Source organism: Ranitomeya variabilis, chromosome 2, assembly GCF_051348905.1.
Source record: "Ranitomeya variabilis isolate aRanVar5 chromosome 2, aRanVar5.hap1, whole genome shotgun sequence".
NCBI lineage: Eukaryota > Metazoa > Chordata > Amphibia > Anura > Dendrobatidae > Ranitomeya > Ranitomeya variabilis.
Window position 1 is genome coordinate 348,901,470 of NC_135233.1, and position 19,273 is coordinate 348,920,742.

The 19,273-nt window shown below is 42.1% G+C and overlaps 1 protein-coding gene across 7 annotated transcripts in view; it reads right to left on the reverse strand.

Annotated features, from left to right (window-relative positions):
- Window positions 1-19,273, reverse strand: part of LOC143805816 (C5a anaphylatoxin chemotactic receptor 1-like) — a 53,904-nt gene that overhangs the window by 3,756 nt on the left and 30,875 nt on the right. Inside the window, exons 1-3 of one of the 7 annotated variants that reach the window (XM_077285507.1) lie at window positions 12,026-13,429; window positions 11,627-11,806; window positions 9,844-10,012 (exon numbers count right to left, since the gene is read on the reverse strand). The exons of 1 other annotated variant lie outside the window; for it this stretch is intronic. The gene's annotated coding sequence lies outside the window, so the exon portion shown is untranslated. Of the gene's footprint in view, window positions 1-2,063; window positions 2,102-9,843; window positions 10,013-10,178; window positions 11,507-11,626; window positions 11,807-12,025; window positions 13,451-19,273 lie in introns of those variants that run through there. 5 more of the 7 variants (XR_013221336.1, XR_013221335.1, XM_077285508.1 and 2 more) reach the window with 5 other exon arrangements.

Sequence of the window (19,273 nt, forward strand, 5' to 3'; positions counted from 1 at the left end):
TTGAAGCATGGCAAAAGTAAAAAAAAATGTGCTTAAAAATATGAAAAAAATAAAAAAAACATGAGATCAAATCACCCCCCTTTCGCCCCATTCAAAATAAAACAATAAAAATAAAAACAAACCTACACTTATTTTGTATCACCACGTTCAGAATCGCCCGATCTATCAATAAAAAAAAAAGGATTAACCTGATCGCTAAGCGGCGCAGCGAGAAAAAAATCGAAACTTCAGAATTACTTTTTTGGTCGCCGTGACATTGCATTAAAATGCAATAACGGGCGATCAAAAGAATGTATCTGCACAAATGGGGCATCATTAAAAACGTCAGCTCAGCAGGCAAAAAATAAGCCCTCACCCGACCCCAGATCATGAAAAATGGAGACGCTGCGAGTATTGGAAAATTGCGCAATTTTTTTTAAAATTTTTTTAGCAAACTTTGGAATTTTTTTCCACCACTTACATAAAAAATAACCTAGACATGTTTGGTGTCTATGAACTCGTAATGACCTGGAGAATCATAATGGCAGGTCAGTTTTAGCATTTATAAACATAAGGATGAATGACCTCGGGGAGATCAAAAGTTTTAGCATTTAGTGAACCTAGCAAAAAAGCCAAACAAAAAACAAGTGTGGGATTGCACTTTTGTTGCAATTTCACCACACTTGGAATTTTTTTTTCCCATTTTTAAGTATACAACATGCTAAAAACAATATTGTCTTTCAAAAGTATAATTCGTCCCACAAAAAACAAGCCCTCACATGGCCATATTGACGGAAAAATAAAAAAGTTATGGCTCTGGGAAGGAGGGGAGCGAAAACGCAAAACCGAAAAAAGCTTCGGTCATGAAGTGGTTAAAAAATGATAAATGACTGCTACATTTTTAAACCTTCGAAAATGCGAACAAAATAAAACAACATTTTACAAATGGAGCTGATGTAAAGCAGACATGAGGGAAATGTTATTTATTAATGTTTTTGTGTGGTATGAAGATCTGGATTAAAGGGAGAATCATTCAAAGTTTGAAAATTGCAAATCTTTTGAAATTTTTGTAAAATTTCTGATATTTGTATAAATAAACGCAGAAAATATCGACATCAGTTTACCATTATCATAAAATACAATATGTCACGAAAAAACATTCTCAAAATCACTGAGATATTTGTTGAAGCCTTCCAGAGTTATTACCTCATAAAGTGACACTGGTCAGATTTCAAAAATTTTGCTGTCACTAAGAGGGTAAAAAAAATATGCAGCGTAAAAAAATCACCAAAAACTCATGGTGGGAACGTAGCCTTAGGCTAGGTTCAGATTGCGTTAGGGCAATCCGTTTAGCGCTAAGCGCTAGCGGATTGCGCTAACGCAATGTCTTTTAAGGGGTCGCGTTAAACGTCCCCGCTAGCGCAGATCCCCGAAAATGACACGCGCTAGCAATGCGCTTTAACATTGCTGGCAATGGGAGCGCTAACGGACTCGTTGCACGGCGTTAATTTCACAATGGGAACCTAGCCTTACGCAGTTCTTTTTTCTTCCTCTATAGGTTATGCATGTATGTAAAAGGCAGTTGCATTTGTAAGTGCAGAAACAAAGCTTTACTGTACTAAAAAACAAATTAAACAATGCTTAACGTCTGAAACAAAAACACATGAAATAAAGGAGAAAATGCTTTTAAAAAAATCACAGTAACCAGAGAAGATTGATGCTACATATTTTGGTGCAGACACCTACAGAAATTGTGCAGATAAAAAGCAGCAGGGAAGAAAACGCTGCATTTACACTAAGTTTGAACACAGTCTTGGGCAGTGATTTGCAAATTCAGTATTATTACTAATATGGTGTATATATCTATATATATATCTTCTGTACATTGTAAGAAAGCTGTATACCTTTCATAGACTATATATACTACACTGACTTCAAACTAGTAATGCATTGTATGAGTTTGGTCAAAGAATTAGCCTTTTTTACAACTTCTAGCAACCTACGCATATAATTCATACATCGCTATCTTACTATCTATTCATGATATGTTTCCTAAACTCTCAGACATATTCAATCATGCTTACCAGGAGCGAAGCCAGTAAGTGTCCCGTGACGGCTCTCTAATAAGAAAATAATACCATTTCCTCTTTTATAGAGGTTCTGCGGTGGAGACATCACTGCAGGATATATTACATCACTTCTCGGACATTGTACAAGCCCCCGTGTTACGTGACTATAACACTGTGTTCTTACTCTACGTCATCTTTTTGGAAACCTGCAAGGTTCATAAGTAATTGTATAAAAATAAGGGAGGGATGGATGTGTAGAACGGAGAACATCATAGATGATTTATGATCTGGGCAGTAGTTAGCACAGTTGATTTGTTGTTGGGCAGCATGGTGGCTCACTAGTTAACACTGTTGCTTTGCAGCACTGGGGTTCTGGGTTCAAATCCCACCATGGAGAACATCTGCAAGGAGTTTGTATGTTTTCCCCATGTTTGTGTTGGTTTCCTCAGGATTCTCCAGTTTCCTCCCACATTCCAAAGACATACCGATAGGGGATGGAGATTGTGAGCCCCAATGGGGACAGTGATGATAATGTCTGTAAAACGCTACGGAATAAGATATAAGTAAGTTAAAATAAATTAGTAACATGAACATAAGCTGGGGCAGAGCTTATAGGACTAGAGATGAGCAAATTTGTTCAGAAAACGTTCGCTAATCTCAAATTCAGCACGAATGTTGCACATTCGGTTTTGTGGTCCAATTCCCACGCAAATTGGCAAAATTCAGCCAAAATTTGGTAAATGATCAAGTTTCCACCAATGCTTTTGTTAGGCTACGATAGTGGTGCTGTATGATGAGCAGGGGAGACATGTTTGATAAGGAGAGGGGGTGGGGAGAGGTCAGAGGAGCGGCGGACTGTTAATAATAAAAAAAAATGTGCTAATGGTGTGGTCCAGCCACCAGTCCACGTTTCAGCATATAAATACTTTGTGCTAATGGTGTGGTCCAAACACCAGTTCACATTTCAGCATATAAATCCTATGTGCTAATGGTGTGGTCCAGACACCAGTCCACATTTCAGCATATAAATAATTTGTACTAATTCTGTGGTCCAGGCACATTAGCTCAGCAAATTAATAGTGGTTGTTAATTTACTGACAGGTGACTGATAGGTCTGGGCCAAGAGTTTTGAAATAGCCAGTGAAAAGAAGGGAAGGGTACATCCAACATAAGTGGGGTAAAAGCGAGTTTGTGGTGGAAGAGGGAATAGGCTTGGCGTTTAACCCCTTCACCACCAAGGGTGGTTTGCACGTTAATGACCGGGCCAATTTTTACAATTCTGACCACTGTCCCTTTATGAGGTTATAACTCTGGAACGCTTCAACGGATCTTGGCGATTCTGACATTGTTTTCTCGTGACATATTGTACTTCATGTTAGTGGTAAAATTTCTTCGATATAACTTGCGTTTATTTGTGAAAAAAACGAATATTTGGCGAAAATTTTGAAAATTTCGCAATTTTCCAACTTTGAATTTTTATGCCCTTAAATCACAGACATATGTCACACAAAATACTTAATAAATAACATTTCCCACATGTCTACTTTACATCAGCACAATTTTGGAACCAAAATTTTTTTTTGTGACGGAGTTATAAGGGTTAAAAGTTGACCAGCAATTTCTCATTTTTACAACACCATTTTTTTTTAGGGACCACATCTCATTTGAAGTCATTTTGACGGGTCTATATGATAGAAAATACCCAAGTGTGACACCATTCTAAAAACTGCACCCCTCAAGGTACTCAAACCCACTTTCAAGAAGTTTATTAACCCTTCAGGTGTTTCACAGGAATTTTTGGAATGTTTAAATAAAAATGAACATTTAACTTTTTTTCACACAAAATTTATTTCAGCTCCAATTTGTTTTATTTTACCAAGGGTAACAGGAGAAAATAGACCCCAAAAGTTGTTGTGCAATTTGTCCTGAGTACGCTGATACCCCATATGTGGGGGTAAACCACAGTTTGGGCGCATGGCAGAGCTTGGAAGCAAAGGAGCGCCATTTGACTTTTCAATGCAAAATTGACTGGAATTGAGATGGGACGCCATGTTGCATTTGGAGAGCCCCTGATGTGCCTAAACATTGAAACCCCTAACAAGTGACACCATTTTGGAAAGTAGACCCCCTAAGGAACTTATCTAGATGTGTGGTGAGCACTTTGACCCAACAAGTGCTTTACAGAAGTTTATAATGCAGAGCCGTAAAAATAAAAAATCATATTTTTTCACAAAAATGATCTTTTCACCCCCAATTTTTTATTTTCCCAAGGGTGAGAGAAGAAATTGGACCCCAAAAATTGTTGTGCAATTTGTCCTGAGTACGCTGATACCCCATATGTGGGTGTAAACCATTGTTTGGGCGCAGGGCAGAGCTCGGAAGGGAAGGAGCGCCATTTGACTTTTCAATGCAAAATTGACTGGAATTGAGATGGGACGCCATGTTGCATTTAGAGAGCCCTTGATGTGCCTAAACATTGAAACCCCTAACAAGTGACACCATTTTGGAAAGTAGACCCCCTAAGGAACTTATCTAGATGTGTGGTGAGCACTTTGACCCAACAAGTGCTTTACAGAAGTTTATAATGCAGAGCCGTATAAATAAAAAATCATATTTTTTCACAAAAATGATCTTTTCACCCCCAATTTTTTATTTTCCCAAGGGTAAGAGAAGAAATTGGACCCCAAAAATTGTTGTGCAATTTGTCCTGAGTACACTGATACCCCATATGTGGGTGTAAACCATTGTTTGGGCGCAGGGCAGAGCTCAGAAGGGAAGAAGCGCCATTTGACTTTTCAATGCAAAATTGACTGGAATTGAGATAGGACGTCATGTTGCGTTTGGAGAGCCCCTAATGTGCCTAAACATTGAAACCCCCCACGAGTGACACCATTTTGGAAAGTAGACCCCTTAAGGAACTTATCTAGATGTGTGTTGAGCACTTTGACCCAACAAGTGCTTCACAGAAGTTTATAATGCAGAGCCGTAAAAATAAAAAATCATATTTTTTCACAAAAATGATCTTTTCACCCCCATTTTTTTATTTCCCCAAGGGTAAGAGAAGAAATTAGACCACAAAAGTTGTTGTGCAATTTGTCCTGAGTACGACGATACCCCATATGTGGGTGTAAACCATTGTTTGGGCGCATAGCAGAGCTCAGAAGGGAAGAAGCGCTATTTTACTTTTCAATGCAAAATTGACTGGAATTAAGATGGGATGCCATGTTGCGTTTGGAGAGCCCCTGATGTGCCTAAACATTAAACCCCCCCACAAGTGACACCATTTTGGAAAGTACACCCCCTAAGGAACTTATCTAGATGTGTTTTGAGAGCTTTGAACCCCCAAATGTTTCACTACAGTTTATAACGCAGAGCCGTGAAAATAAAAATTATTTTTTTTTTTCACAAAAATGATTTTTTAGCCCCCGGTTTTGTATTTTCACAAGGGTATCAGGATAAATTGGACCCTAAAAGTTGTTGTCCAATTTGTCCTGAGTATGCTGATACCCCCTATGTGGGGGGGAACCACTGTTTGGGCGCATGACAGAGCTCGGAAGGGAAGGAGCGCCATTTGGAATGCAGACTTAAATGGATTGGTCTGCAGGCGTCACGTTGCATTTGCAGAGCCCCTGATGTACCCAAACAGTACAAACCCCCCACAAGTGACCCCATATTGGAAACTAGACCCCCCAAGGAACTTATCTAGATGTGTTGTGAGAACTTTGAACCCCCAAGTGTTTCACTACAGTTTATAACGCAGAGCCGTGAAAATAAAAATTTTTTTTTTTTCACAAAAATGATTTTTTAGCCCCCAGTTTTGTATTTTCACAAGGGTATCAGGATAAATTGGACCCTAAAAGTTGTTGTCCAATTTGTCCTGAGTATGCTGATACCCCCTATGTGGGGGGGAACCACTGTTTGGGCGCATGACAGAGCTCGGAAGGGAAGGAGCGCCATTTGGAATGCAGACTTAAATGGATTGGTCTGCAGGCGTCACGTTGCATTTGCAGAGCCCCTGATGTACCCAAATAGTACAAACCCCCCACAAGTGACCCCATATTGGAAACTAGACCTCCCAAGGAACTTATCTAGATGTGTTGTGAGAACTTTGAACCCCCAAGTGTTTCACTACAGTTTACAACGCAGAGCCGTGAAAATAAAACATATTTTTTTTCCCACAAAAATGATTTTTAGCCCCCCAAATTTTTATTTTCCCAAGGATAACAAGAGAACTTGGACCCCAGAAGTTGTTGTTCAATTTGTCCCTAGTACGCTGATACCCCATATGTTGGGGTAAACCCCTTTTTGGACGCACGGGAGAGCTCGGAAGGGAAGGAGCACTGTGTTACTTTTTCAACGCAGAATTGGCTGGAATTGAGATTGGACGCCATGTCGCGTTTGGAGAGCCCCTGATGTGCCTGAACAGTGGAAACTCCCCAATTCTACCTGAAACCCTACCCCTAACCTCACCCCTAACTGTTTACTGAACATTTTCTGACAGTCATAAGTGCCACGTATATAAGTGCCACGTATATAAGTGCCACGTATTTAAGAGCCACGTATTTAAGTGCCACGTATTTAAGTGCCACGTATTTCAGTGCCACGTATTTCAGTGCCACGATATTTCAGTGCCACGTATTTTAGTGCCACGTATTTTAGTGCCACGTATTTCAGTGCCACGTATTTCAGGCACTGAAAAATACGTGGCACGTAAATACTTCAGTGCCACGATATTTCAGTGCCACGATATTTCAGTGCCACGATATTTCAGTGCCACGTATTTCAGTGCCACGTATTTCAGTGCCACGTATTTCAGGCACTGAAAAATACGTGGCACTGAAATACGTGGCACTGAAATACGTGGCACTTAAATACGTGGCACTTAAATACGTGGCACTTAAATACGTGGCACTTAAATACGTGGCACTTAAATACGTGGCACTTATATACGTGGCCACTGAAATATCGTGGCACTTATATACGTATATACGTATATAAACGTATATTTCAGTGCCACGTATTTCAGTGCCACGTATTTCAGGTTAGGGGTAGGGTTAGGGGTAAGGTTAGGGTTTTTTGTTTTTTTCTTGTTTTCTTGTGTTTTTCTATAAAAACGCATGCGTTTTACCGCGTTTACATGCATTTTTTCACACATGTGGTTTTTTAAAAAAACGCATGCAGATAAAAACGCAAGTGTGAAACCAGACTAAAAGACGCTTTTTATAGCAAAAAAGTTTTTGCGTCTCCACATTTTGAGACCTATAATTTTTCCACATTTTGGTCCACAGAGTCATGTGAGGTCTTGTTTTTTGCGGGACGAGTTGACGTTTTTATTGGTAACATTTTCGGACACGTGACCATTTTTTATCACTTTTTATTCCGATTTTTGTGAGGCAGAATAACCAAAAACCAGCTATTCATGAATTTCTTTTGGGTGAGGCGTTTATACCGTTCTGCGCTTGGTAAAATTGATAAAGCAGTTTTATTCGTCGGGTCAGTACGATTACAGCGATACCTCATTTATATCATTTTTTTATGTTTTGACGCTTTTATACGATAAAAACTATTTTATAGAAAAAATAATTATTTTGGCATCGCTTTATTCTGAGGACTATAACTTTTTTATTTTTTTGCTGATGATGCTGTATGGCGGCTCGTTTTTTGCGGGACAAGATGACGCTTTCAGCGGTAACATGGTTATTTATATCCGTCTTTTTGATCGCGTGTTATTCCACTTTTTGTTCGGCGGTATGGTAATAAAGCGTTGTTTTTTGCCTCGTTTTTTTTTTTTTTTTCTTACGGTGTTTACTGAAGGGGGGTTAACTAGTGGGCCAGTTTTATAGGTTGGGTCGTTACGGACGCGGCGATACTAAATATGTGTACTTTTATTGTTTTTGTTTGTTTTTTTTAGATAAAGAAATGTATTTATGGGAATAATATTTTTTTTTTAATTATTATTTATTTAGGAATTTTTTTTATTTTTTTTTACACATGTGGAAATTTTTTTTTTTACTTTTTTACTTTGTCCCAGGGGGGGACATCACAGATCGCAGATCTGATAGTGTGCACAGCACTCTATCAGATCCGCGATCATACTTTCATCGGAGCAGGCTGCAGCTTTCATCTGCAGCCTGCTCCGACCCGGAAGTGCTCCCTGCAGGACCCGGATACAGCCCCTCGGCCATTTTGGATCCGGGGCCTGCAGGGAGAAGACGTTCGGTACGAGGTGAGTACATCACCTTGTACCGATCGTCTCAGGGAAGCCCGCAGGGAGCCCCCTCCCTGCGCGATGCTTCCCTGTACCGCCGGTACACCGCGATCATGTTTGATCGCGGTGTGCCGGGGGTTAATGTGCCGGGGGCGGTCCGTGACCGCTCCTGGCACATAGTGCCGGATGTCAGCTGCGATATGCAGCCGACACCCGGCCGCGATCGGCCGCGCTCCCCCCGTGAGCGCGGCCGATCGCGTATGACGTACTATCCAGTCGGCGGTCATGGGGGCCCACCCCACCTCGACGGGATAGTACGTCAAATGTCGGGAAGGGGTTAAGGTATACGTGGGGTAGGTGGTAATGTTACTGAAAGCTCTATTGAGCAAACACTGGCTTATCCTATCCAAAGACAACTGACAACTTCTGTTACTGGATGGGGCTACTCGACTCCCTTTCTTTGGCAGCCACACAGCAGTGCGCCTTGTAGATAATGTTCTGAAATGAGGAGGCTCCAAGTTGTCTCCATCTGGTGGGTTGCCTGTAATGGAAGGGGTCTCAGAGCACCAGGCCTATACCTGTCATTCATCCACCTCTTACTGATCAATTTTGTAAGCTAGAAATCCTGGACCAGGCCCTGTCCCATCCATCCTTTCTGTGCCATTATAAAATTTCTACTGTGGGTCAATTGATGCCACTTTTCCGAGTATCTGCCCCTAATTTTTCTAAATGTTTGGACTCCAAGTTGGGTCTCGTTCATGTGTGTTGCCTGAATTTGGCAGGGCTCCCAGCACAGCACGCCTACCCTAGTCCGTCACCCACCTCTTAATTTTAACTTTAATTCAAAGCTCTAAATGCTGGGCCAAACCCTGACACCTCATGCATGACCCATGGCTGCCTGCTGCTGTGCCATTATAAAATTTCTACTGTGGGTCAGTCGATGACACTTTTCCTGGTGTTTGACCCTAACTTTTTGGAAATGCTTGGATTCCAAGTTGGGTTTCTTCATGTGTTGCCTGAATTTGGCAGGTCTCTCAGAGCACCAGGGCTACACCTGTCACTCATCCACCTGTTTCTGATCAAAGTTTCAGCTAGAAATGCTGGTCCAAGTGTTTAGTTCAGACTCAATATATCAAATAGATATGTACGTGTACACGGAGAAATAACCACTAATGACTGAAGAGTGTCAGTCACCAATACAGTATATATAATTTCTCCTTCTTGAGGAGGGGTTTAATCAATAGTCATTGCCTTTTATTGTTCTATTTTGTAGCTAAGCAATAATCATTATTTAACCTTTCTTAGCAAAAGCAGTACATGGTGGAGCAAACGTGTCAAAGTCCACAGAAGAATTCTAAATGAACACAGGTGTGGCTCGGGATGTCATAATACATTATATTGTATATCTTCATTAATTATTTACATAGTTAACAAAGGCCCTGTCCCATACATCCATGCTGCACAATTATACTATTTGTACTCTGAGTCAATTGATGCCACTTTTCCTTGTGTCTGCCCCTAATTTGAGCTATTTTTGCAGTTTTTGGGCCCCCCGATGGTGTTTTCTACGTGTTTGGTTTTGCTTACCATTGAATTCATTTATTCGCCGATCCTAATCGAACCTTAAAAGGTTCGCTCATCTCTGTATAGAACTTCAGAGGATGTGCCGGGTGCTATTGGGAGCCTTGACCTGGTCATGTAGATACATGGCTAGGGCAGAACCCTGGATTTTTGTCCTAGGTGAAGGAAATCTTGCCTTATAATAAGGGGACAGAACACAAGAACAGGTTCCAAAATTTCAATGAGCCAGAGTTTCATTGAATATTTTTTTTAAACCAGAATATGAAAGTAAGGTTAATAATATAACTTTCATTACAAAAGCTTCAATATATTCAAATTAATTGATGCAAAAATGAATACACCCCACTTAAAAAAACTACTAGCAAAAAAATCTAGTAATTTATTTGGACTCCATGATTATTAAGGACAGCACGAAGTCTTCTTGGCGTGGGAAGCCCAAAATGGTGACATATTGCAACATCTTTCTTTTTCCATTCTTCAAGAACAACCTCTTTTGAAGCCTGGATGCTGGATGGAGAGTGATGACAACTTGTCTCTTCTGAACATACAGAACACCTATGGGGAACTCTGATCAGGAGACACTTGGACAATTAATCAATTTCACCCTGTTCTTCTTCACAAATGCAACAGTGGTCTTAGATGTGTGTTTTGGATAATTGTCATGTTGGAAAAGTGCAGGTCTACCCAGAACACGCGTGATGGGAGCATTTTCTCTTTCATTACAGAGCTGTATATCTGTGAATTCATGAGACCATCAATGATATGTAGATTTATGACACCAGCAGCATTTATGTAGACTTACATAAGGATACTGCCACCACCATGTTTCACTGTAGGCACCATGCATTTAGAAAAATGAATTTAGAAAAAGCATACAAAACATTTTGGACAATTGTAGCTTCCAGCTTTGTGGGAACAGTTTGGGGAAGGCCCTTTTTTGATCCCCATGATTTTGTCCAGTGCACAAGCATCATAAAATACATGGTTGGTGGAGTTTGGTGGAAGAAAGTGACTGGTCACACAGAGCCCCAACCTTAACCCCATCCAACATATTTGGAATGAACTAAAATGGAGATTGTGAGCCCAACCTCTCTCCAACATCAGTGTCTGACTTCACAAATGTTCTTTTTGATGAATGGGCAACAAATTGCCATAAACACCTCCAAAGTCTCTCAGATAGTCTTTCCAAAAGAGTGGAAGCTCTTATAGCTGCAAAGGCACAACTCCATACTAATGTCTATGAATTTAGTGCAGAGTACTGGGTGCAGCTTTGGGGTCCTCAGCGATGTTGCTCTGCACTGGAAATACAGTACCTGGCACTCAATGGGTGATCACTCGTCACTAAGCTGATTAGGAGTGGTCCCACTCTTGGGTTTCCCAAGTGATCAGATGTAATCTGATGGCAGTGACTCTACTGGGGAAAAGAAGCATTACACAGTTTATATTCAAAACACTTATTGTCCATGTAATTAATGGATGGACCGGGTCCTCCAGAAACAGAGATGTTCCTTGTAAAGCTCGATGCTTATTGATGTAGATCAAGAACTAAAGGTCAGTCCATGTATTTTTGTAACGCACAAGTGTTCTACGTAGTTCCAGCTTCCTCAATTTCATGTTTCATCCTTTCCGCTTAAATCTTCAGGGTCAGCTTTTTCTTTTTTTCTTAAATCTATAAATAGTTGTTCATTACAAGTTAAAAACTAAGCTAAAAGGGCGTTTTCAGGAATAAACTTTTTCTTTAACGTCAAAGCCTAACCGCCGAAAAACAAACATTTTGTACTTTACTTACATTTTTAAAAGTGCCTCCTTACCCATCTTCTTCAGTGTGGTCACTATACCAGTGGATTAAATTGAGATCCAGCCTTGACCACCGTATATCATGTCCACCCATAACAAGATCTACAGACCACTTAGCTCTGTCCTGTCGATGGGATGTCATCACGGCCATCTTGTATTAGGGTCACGTTTACTGTTGTGCATGGAACAAGTAAGCATGGACGAAAAAGACAAAAAAGATACATCCACAAAAATCCTGGCACATCCAAAAATTTAACTTTTATTATACAATTAAAGAAAATTGAGCAACAGGAGAAAAACTCATTAAAAACATTTAAAATGGCAAAAAAAAGACTAGAAATTACCGTACTATTTTAGCATGTTGAGGAAAAGCACAAAAAACAAGCCTCACCGTGTAATGCTCAGATGGTTGCTCCTGAATAGTGCAGCATGGATCCAAATTTGAGATGTTGTGCCTGTTCCAAATTAAATTGTAAAATTCAAATACATGCACAGAAGAGCCACTCTAATACCTTAACAATCAAAGCAGATCTCACTTTATTAACTCATAACATCATCTTATATAGGTTAATAGTATTCCTGCATTGTAACAATGTAATTGGCTCAGCTTATCTCTAAATATGTGATGGCATTAGCACACATACATCTCACTGGTAAAGGTGATACTCTCTACACCCAGCTGAAAAGTTAGGTGTGTTAACTCTTCTTAGGATTTGTTTATCCAACTTTCCCATGTTTCCTCTATGTCCGTTAGACAAAGACATTCCTGAGGGACCTCTGTTATCACACACACACATACTCGCACAAACTCCATCTTGGAAAGCAGTAGAGAATGTACGTAGAATATCCACAATAGTGTCAGGATAGATAAATATAAATCTTGGTCTCACAATTCCCTTCTCTTGTGGTAGTAGGTAGCTGTTCCAGCCAACTTGCCCATCTACAGACTCCCCCAGATACATTCTCCTCCCCTAATAGTATTCCTACACCGCTTCTCCGGATCGGTCTGCCTTTCACACCATCAGATGACACACACATGCACACGGGCCACAACACGCAAGGAAACTATACAGGTGCCACATTTACGTGCTGGTCAGAGTTGGCATCCAATAGATGGTTATGGTAGATATAATTTATCTAGTACACATTTTTAATTGCTGCAATGATGGGGAATAGTGATTCTAATCCCACTGCTACTTGATCTCCGGCTTTGAACTTGTCTGGTACTCCACTTGGGACTCCAATAGCATTAATGTACATGTGAGGGTCAAAAAGTGTAGGAATACTGATGTCCCGCTTGTGTGTGTTTGGAGTCACAATCTGGAGTGGTATCAGGAATTTAACGATAATGCATGTGCCACCTCATCCCACTGCCAATATTGGTAAAAGTCACCATTTCCACACATCCACCACAAGTCAGCCCTAGCTACCATCTGATTCAGGAGGGCAGGGCCTTGTACCAAGTTAGTGGTGGGACTGCAGTACAAGGAACCTAAGTGCTTTAGGTCAATGGTACCCTATAATCTCTCGAAACATATGTAATTCCCGGGATAGAGTCTAACTCCATTTGCCAATAGTGTTTATGAGGAAGGGCACAAGGAATGAGTCTTTGGAAGTATTAGGTTGTAGTGTCTCAGTTTCATTTAGAATAGGTCGGTCCCTGATATCCTTAAGATAAGTGTCCTAATCGGTCAGTGCACCCCGGAATATTTATGCCTATCACATATAGCCCTGCATCCATAACAGAGGAGTTCTCTATCGTCTAGCTCATTGTTTCCAAAACTCCAGTCCTCACGGACCCCAACAGGTCATGTTTTCAGGATTTCCTTAGTATTGCACAGGTGATGGAAGTATCAGGAGTTCTCTCACTTGTGCAGCACTATGGAGATCCAGAAAACATGACCTGTTGGGGTCTGTGAGGACTGGAGTTTGTGAAATACTGGTTAAGGGAATACAGTTGTCAGAATTACAAGTAAGACAGGACCCTACTGTACAACATTTGGACACGTATTCTGGTTGTAACAGAGTCATTCTAGTAAGGAGGCTTCTACATTTGCTGCCAGTCTTTTATCAGACTATGGAAGGTTCACAGGCCCAGTCTTCACCAGTATTCCACCCCACCATGTTCCAGGACTCACAATCAGCTCCATAGTTAGTGTTGGCGGTGGTGACACATATATACAGTACATTTGGGTGAGTAGATGTTCCCATGATACCACTCCACCCTAGGGCAGGAGACCATGTTAGGCTAGGTTCACATTAGTGTGCACAGCATATCATCTGCATACGCAAACGCATGCCAAAAACGCATGCTTACGACTCTGCATCATCTTACACATGACACAAAAAAAATGCGTCATATGCATGCGTTTAAATGCATTTTGGTATGTGTTTGCTTTTTTTATGCACATGATGGAGTTGGTGATTTCATTTCCTGGACATGCGCATGTCCTTGCGTACCAATGCGTTTTGCATAGACAACAATGCGTTTTTTTACGCACTTATCCGCAATCACCCTCCTGCGCATAATTGTGCAATACTTGACGCCTGAAAAAATGCAACATGTTGTGTTCTCCGGAAACTGCCGCACACTGCGAAACGACGCATGCGTATGCATCCGCATGCAAAAGCATGTCCCTGCATACACCATGTTAAAGATTTGTACACATCACGCATGAGGATCTATGAGGATCATACACTGCGTACAGAAACGCTAATGTGAACCCGGCCTTACACGGGTCAAACTTATAACTGACTACAGTGTCTGAGGTATTAAACTAGAAAGTGGTAACTCTCTCCCCATTCTTCAAAGCAAAAAGGATAAGGCACAGTGTGTGCATGCACATCATTCGGTGGCTTTCTCGTTTCAGCTGTCTTCCTGCAGTGTGAGGAATGGATCCAGATGGGCTTTTCCTCCAGCTTTAGGTCCATCTCCATTGTTAGCAGAACTTGGAAGGGTCCATCAAATTAAGGCTCGAGGGCTCTCTTAACTTGTCTTTTGACCACCACCCAGTGTCCGGGCTGCAGAATAGAATCTGGATCTGAAAGAGAATAGTAAACTTGAGAATATATGTTAGACAAGCATTTTGTAAGTGCAATAACATAAGAAGACAGCCTATCATGTTGCATCTGGAGCTGCTGTGGAAAATACAAACCTAGCTTAGGGGATGACCCAAATCACACCTTATATGGGATGAGTCCTGTCTTTTTGTTGGGAGTATACCTGATTGAGAAGAGTGCAAGGAGCAAGCACTCTGTGCATTGTCTGCCCTTTTGAACCATGGCTTTCAGGATTTTCAGTTTCAGGGTCCCATTCAATCTCTCTACTCTACCGCTACTTCGTGGATGGTACACAGCATGAAAGGCCTATTTGACTTCCAGGGCAGACATTATTTCCTGCATCACCTCTCTGGTAAAGTGGGTTCCTCTTTCATTCCCTATGGTCTCAGGCACCCCGTGTCTGCAGGCAACTTCTGAGATTAGTCCCTTGGCAGTGGCTTGACACACAGAGTAGGCTTCTATTCATCTTGAGAAGAGGTTCACACACAACTACATCCTTGCTAAGTTGAATATAGGCTTTCTGAAGGTGCTTGAATGGGTCCAGGGGCCTCGCTGTGTCTCATAGATGTCTTGGTGGTGTGTCCCACGTTGAGTGCACAGGTCAGACCCATGAATGTGTTTGGCTGCAGCAACACTGAACCCATGAGCATACCAATCTCGGTGGACAAGGTCTGTCATTACTGTCTTTGATTGGTGGGTATTGCCTTGGGTGACTTGAGCCATCATAGGATACAGAACTCGTGGAAGGAAAACTTTGCCCCCACGTGCCACAGTCCTGGTGACTGCACAGCTCCCTTCTCTTGCTATCTGGCAAATTCTTCAACACCAGCCTGTTGTTGTAGCTTCTGGAGAAGGTCGTAGGACACAGGTGGGTCCGTGGTGGAGGCCACTTGTGCAGCTGCCACTCACGGCAGGGTTGTTTCTTGGTTGGTTAGCAGCAGATGATTGAGTCTGGTCAGCCAGGTGATTGCCGTTAGCTGTAGAGTCATCCTTTGCATCACCTTTACCTTTTACTATGACAACTTTCTCAGATAAAATTATGGCCTCCATCAGGCATTGAATGGATTTATCATTATTGATAGGCTTGCCTGTCGCTGCGAGGAAAGCTCAAGCTCTTCATATAGGTCCATAGTTGTGAAAGCATAGCAGCTGTCTGTATAAATGGTGGCAGTTTGATCTTTAACATGTCTGCAGGCTTCTTGTAGGGCACAGAGTTCAGAGTTCAGCTTCCTGGACGAACATGTGTGAGGGAAGTGGTTCTGCTTTTATGGTTTCATGGAGGGAAACAGCATATCCACTGTAGAACCGGCCATCCACACCATACCGTGATCCATCTACAAAGAGCTCATGGTCTGGGCTATCTAGTGGGACATCAGTAACATGACTGAAACCTTCCTGTGGGACATTAGTTGTATACAGTCATGTTCCTCTTGTGGCTTAACTAGCAGGTCACCCAAATTACCACTACCACCTCCTCCAGAGGCAACAAAAGGTGGCTGGATTCAGTTGTGTAATGGTAAATGGTGATGTTAATAGGTATAAGGCAGGCACATTGAAACCTGAGAGGTCAAGCAGTACTTGAGAAAGAGTGGTCGTAATATCATGAGACATAAACAGTGAGGAAGAAATTTAGTTCAGACTTATCGCAGAGGAGCTGCACAGCATTTATGACTTGGTGAGACACTGACTCCTTCCGCTGAAGAAGGGGAAAGAGAGAGGCTATCATGCTCTGCTCTGGGTCTATGAGACAAACTACTCAGTACTCTGAGCATTATATTATTAGTGGCTTCCCCCAATCTAGTGAAGTATCATCTGCGGGTGAGGCTCCTATTGCCCTCGCCACAAGGGGTAGAAGGGGTCCCCTTCCTCTGCTGACATCAGGTCCTCTAAATCTCACTAACAGCAAAAATCCTTTTTATTTATTTATTTATTTATTTTTAGGTAATAGAAACTTGGGATAATTTTAAAAATTAACTTTTATTGGGTAATTTATAAAAGGACTAAACCCACAAAAAGACAAAACAGTAACGTGCAAGTGCACAAGAAAGGGCGGTACCATAAAAACGGTAAAGTGTAGCAAATACCCACTAGTATACCCAAAGAGAAATAGTATACACAGAATACCTTCAATCAGAGTAGCCTGGTCCCATCCCAGGGCTCAGCAGAACACATAAATGAGCAAATTGGGGTACATAATTGACATCACATATATTAGGACGAGGCTCCGTTAAGCCACCATACAGTGGCCTGTATCAATATGCAAAAAACGTAGAATAAAGAGCAGTACCTTTCAGATTAATGTCCATATCATAAAGGTAAGTATACCATACAGGGGTGGATTAAGGGTAGCCAGGGCCCCAAGCTGTTCAGACACTGTGGGCCCCCCGGTCATGTGACAGGGTCATGAGACGGGGTCATGCTATACCTGAACCAGATTATTCCAGAAAAATAGTTGCTGTGTGAAACTATAACCTGTCAAACATCCATTGATCTAGTCAATTTACCCTTCAGTTAGGACCACAATACTATCACCAAAAGTGCCAGTATTCACAGGAGATCTGTACTTAGTATGCAGGGTCTGTGTAGAGGTAATACAGTGATCACCAGAGACATTACACACATGACCTCTGTATATACGTAGTATACAGTGTATAGTGTCAGTGTATAGGTAACACTGACTCACCAGTGACGCCTCTAGGTGAGGTCCTTCATCTTTCATCCAGCACAGACTGCCATCACTTCATCCAGCCAGGGCTCGTCTCTACAGGAAATAACACAGTTATCTCGAGCTCCGCTTGCAGAACTGTCATGTTCTCAATGGCAAGAGAACATAGCATCAGCATATATAGGAACTAGCTCTTGGAAGATGGGAACTGAGCTGACCATGAACTAAACCTAACACACAACTAGCAGTGGCCGGGTAGCATGCCTACGTTGATTCTAGATGCCCAGCACCAGCCGGAGGACTAAATAATGCTAGCAGAGGAAAATATTAGTCCTAGCTCACCTCTAGAGAAATACCCCGAAAGGAGACAGAGGCCCCCCACATGTATTGGCGGTGAATTAAGATGAAATAACAAACGTAGTAAGAAAATAGGTTTAGCAAATTTGAGGTCCACTTACTACATAGCAGAAGACAGAAAGGACACTTTCATGGTCAGCTGAAAACCCTATCAAAACACCATCCAGAAATTACTTTAAAACTCTGGCATTAACTCATAACACCAGAGTGGCAATTCCTGTTCACAAGAGCTTTCCAGACACAGTAACGAAACTACAGCTGTGAACTGGAACAAAAATGCAAAAACAAACATGGACAAGAGTCCAACTTATCTAGTAGTTGTCTAGGAGCAGGAACAAGCACAGAGAGGCTTCTGATAACATTGTTGACCGGCAAGCAACTAACAGAGCAGCAAGGTTATATAGCGACTCCCACATCTTGATGGGAACAGGTGAACAGAGAAGATGAAGACACAGTTCAATTCCACCAGTAGCCACCGGGGGAGCCCAGAATCCAAATTCACAACAGTACCCCCCCCCTCAAGGAGGGGGCACCGAACCCTCACCAGAACCACCCGGGCGATCAGGATGGGCCCTATGAAAGGCACGAACCAAATCAGAGGCATGAACATCAGATGCGTTCACCCAAGAATTATCCTCCTGGCCGTATCCCTTCCACTTAACCAGATGCTGGAGTCTCCGTCTGGAAACACGAGAGTCTAAGATTTTCTCCACAACGTACTCCAACTCACCCTCAACCAACACCGGAGCAGGAGGCTCAACGGAAGGCACAACCGGTACCTCATACCTGCGCAATAATGACCGATGAAAAACGTTATGAATAGAAAAGGATGCAGGGAGGTCCAAACGGAAGGAAACAGGGTTAAGAATCTCCAATATCTTATACGGGCCGATGAACCGAGGCTTAAACTTAGGAGAAGAGACCCTCATAGGGACAAAACGAGAAGACAACCACACCAAGTCCCCAACACAAAGCCGAGGACCAACACGACGGTGGCGGTTGGCAAAAAGCTGAGTCTTCTCCTGGGACAACCTCAAATTGTCCACCACCTGCTCCCAGATCTGATGCAATCTCTCCACCACAGCATCCACTCCAGGACAATCCGAAGATTCCACCTGACCAGAGGAAAATCGAGGATGAAACCCCGAATTACAGAAAAACGGGGACACCAAAGTGGCAGAGCTGGCCCGATTATTGAGAGCGAACTCTGCCAATGGCAAAAAAGCAACCCAATCATCCTGGTCAGCAGACACAAAACACCTCAGATATGTCTCCAGGGTCTGATTAGTCCGCTCGGTCTGGCCATTCGTCTGAGGATGGAAAGCGGACGAAAAAGATAAATCTATGCCCATCCTAGCACAGAATGCCCGCCAAAATCTAGACACGAATTGGGTCCCTCTGTCAGAAATGATATTCTCAGGAATACCATGCAAACGAACAACATTTTGAAAAAACAGAGGAACCAACTCGGAAGAAGAAGGCAACTTGGGCAGAGGAACCAAATGGACCATCTTAGAGAAACGGTCACACACCACCCAGATGACAGACATCTTCTGA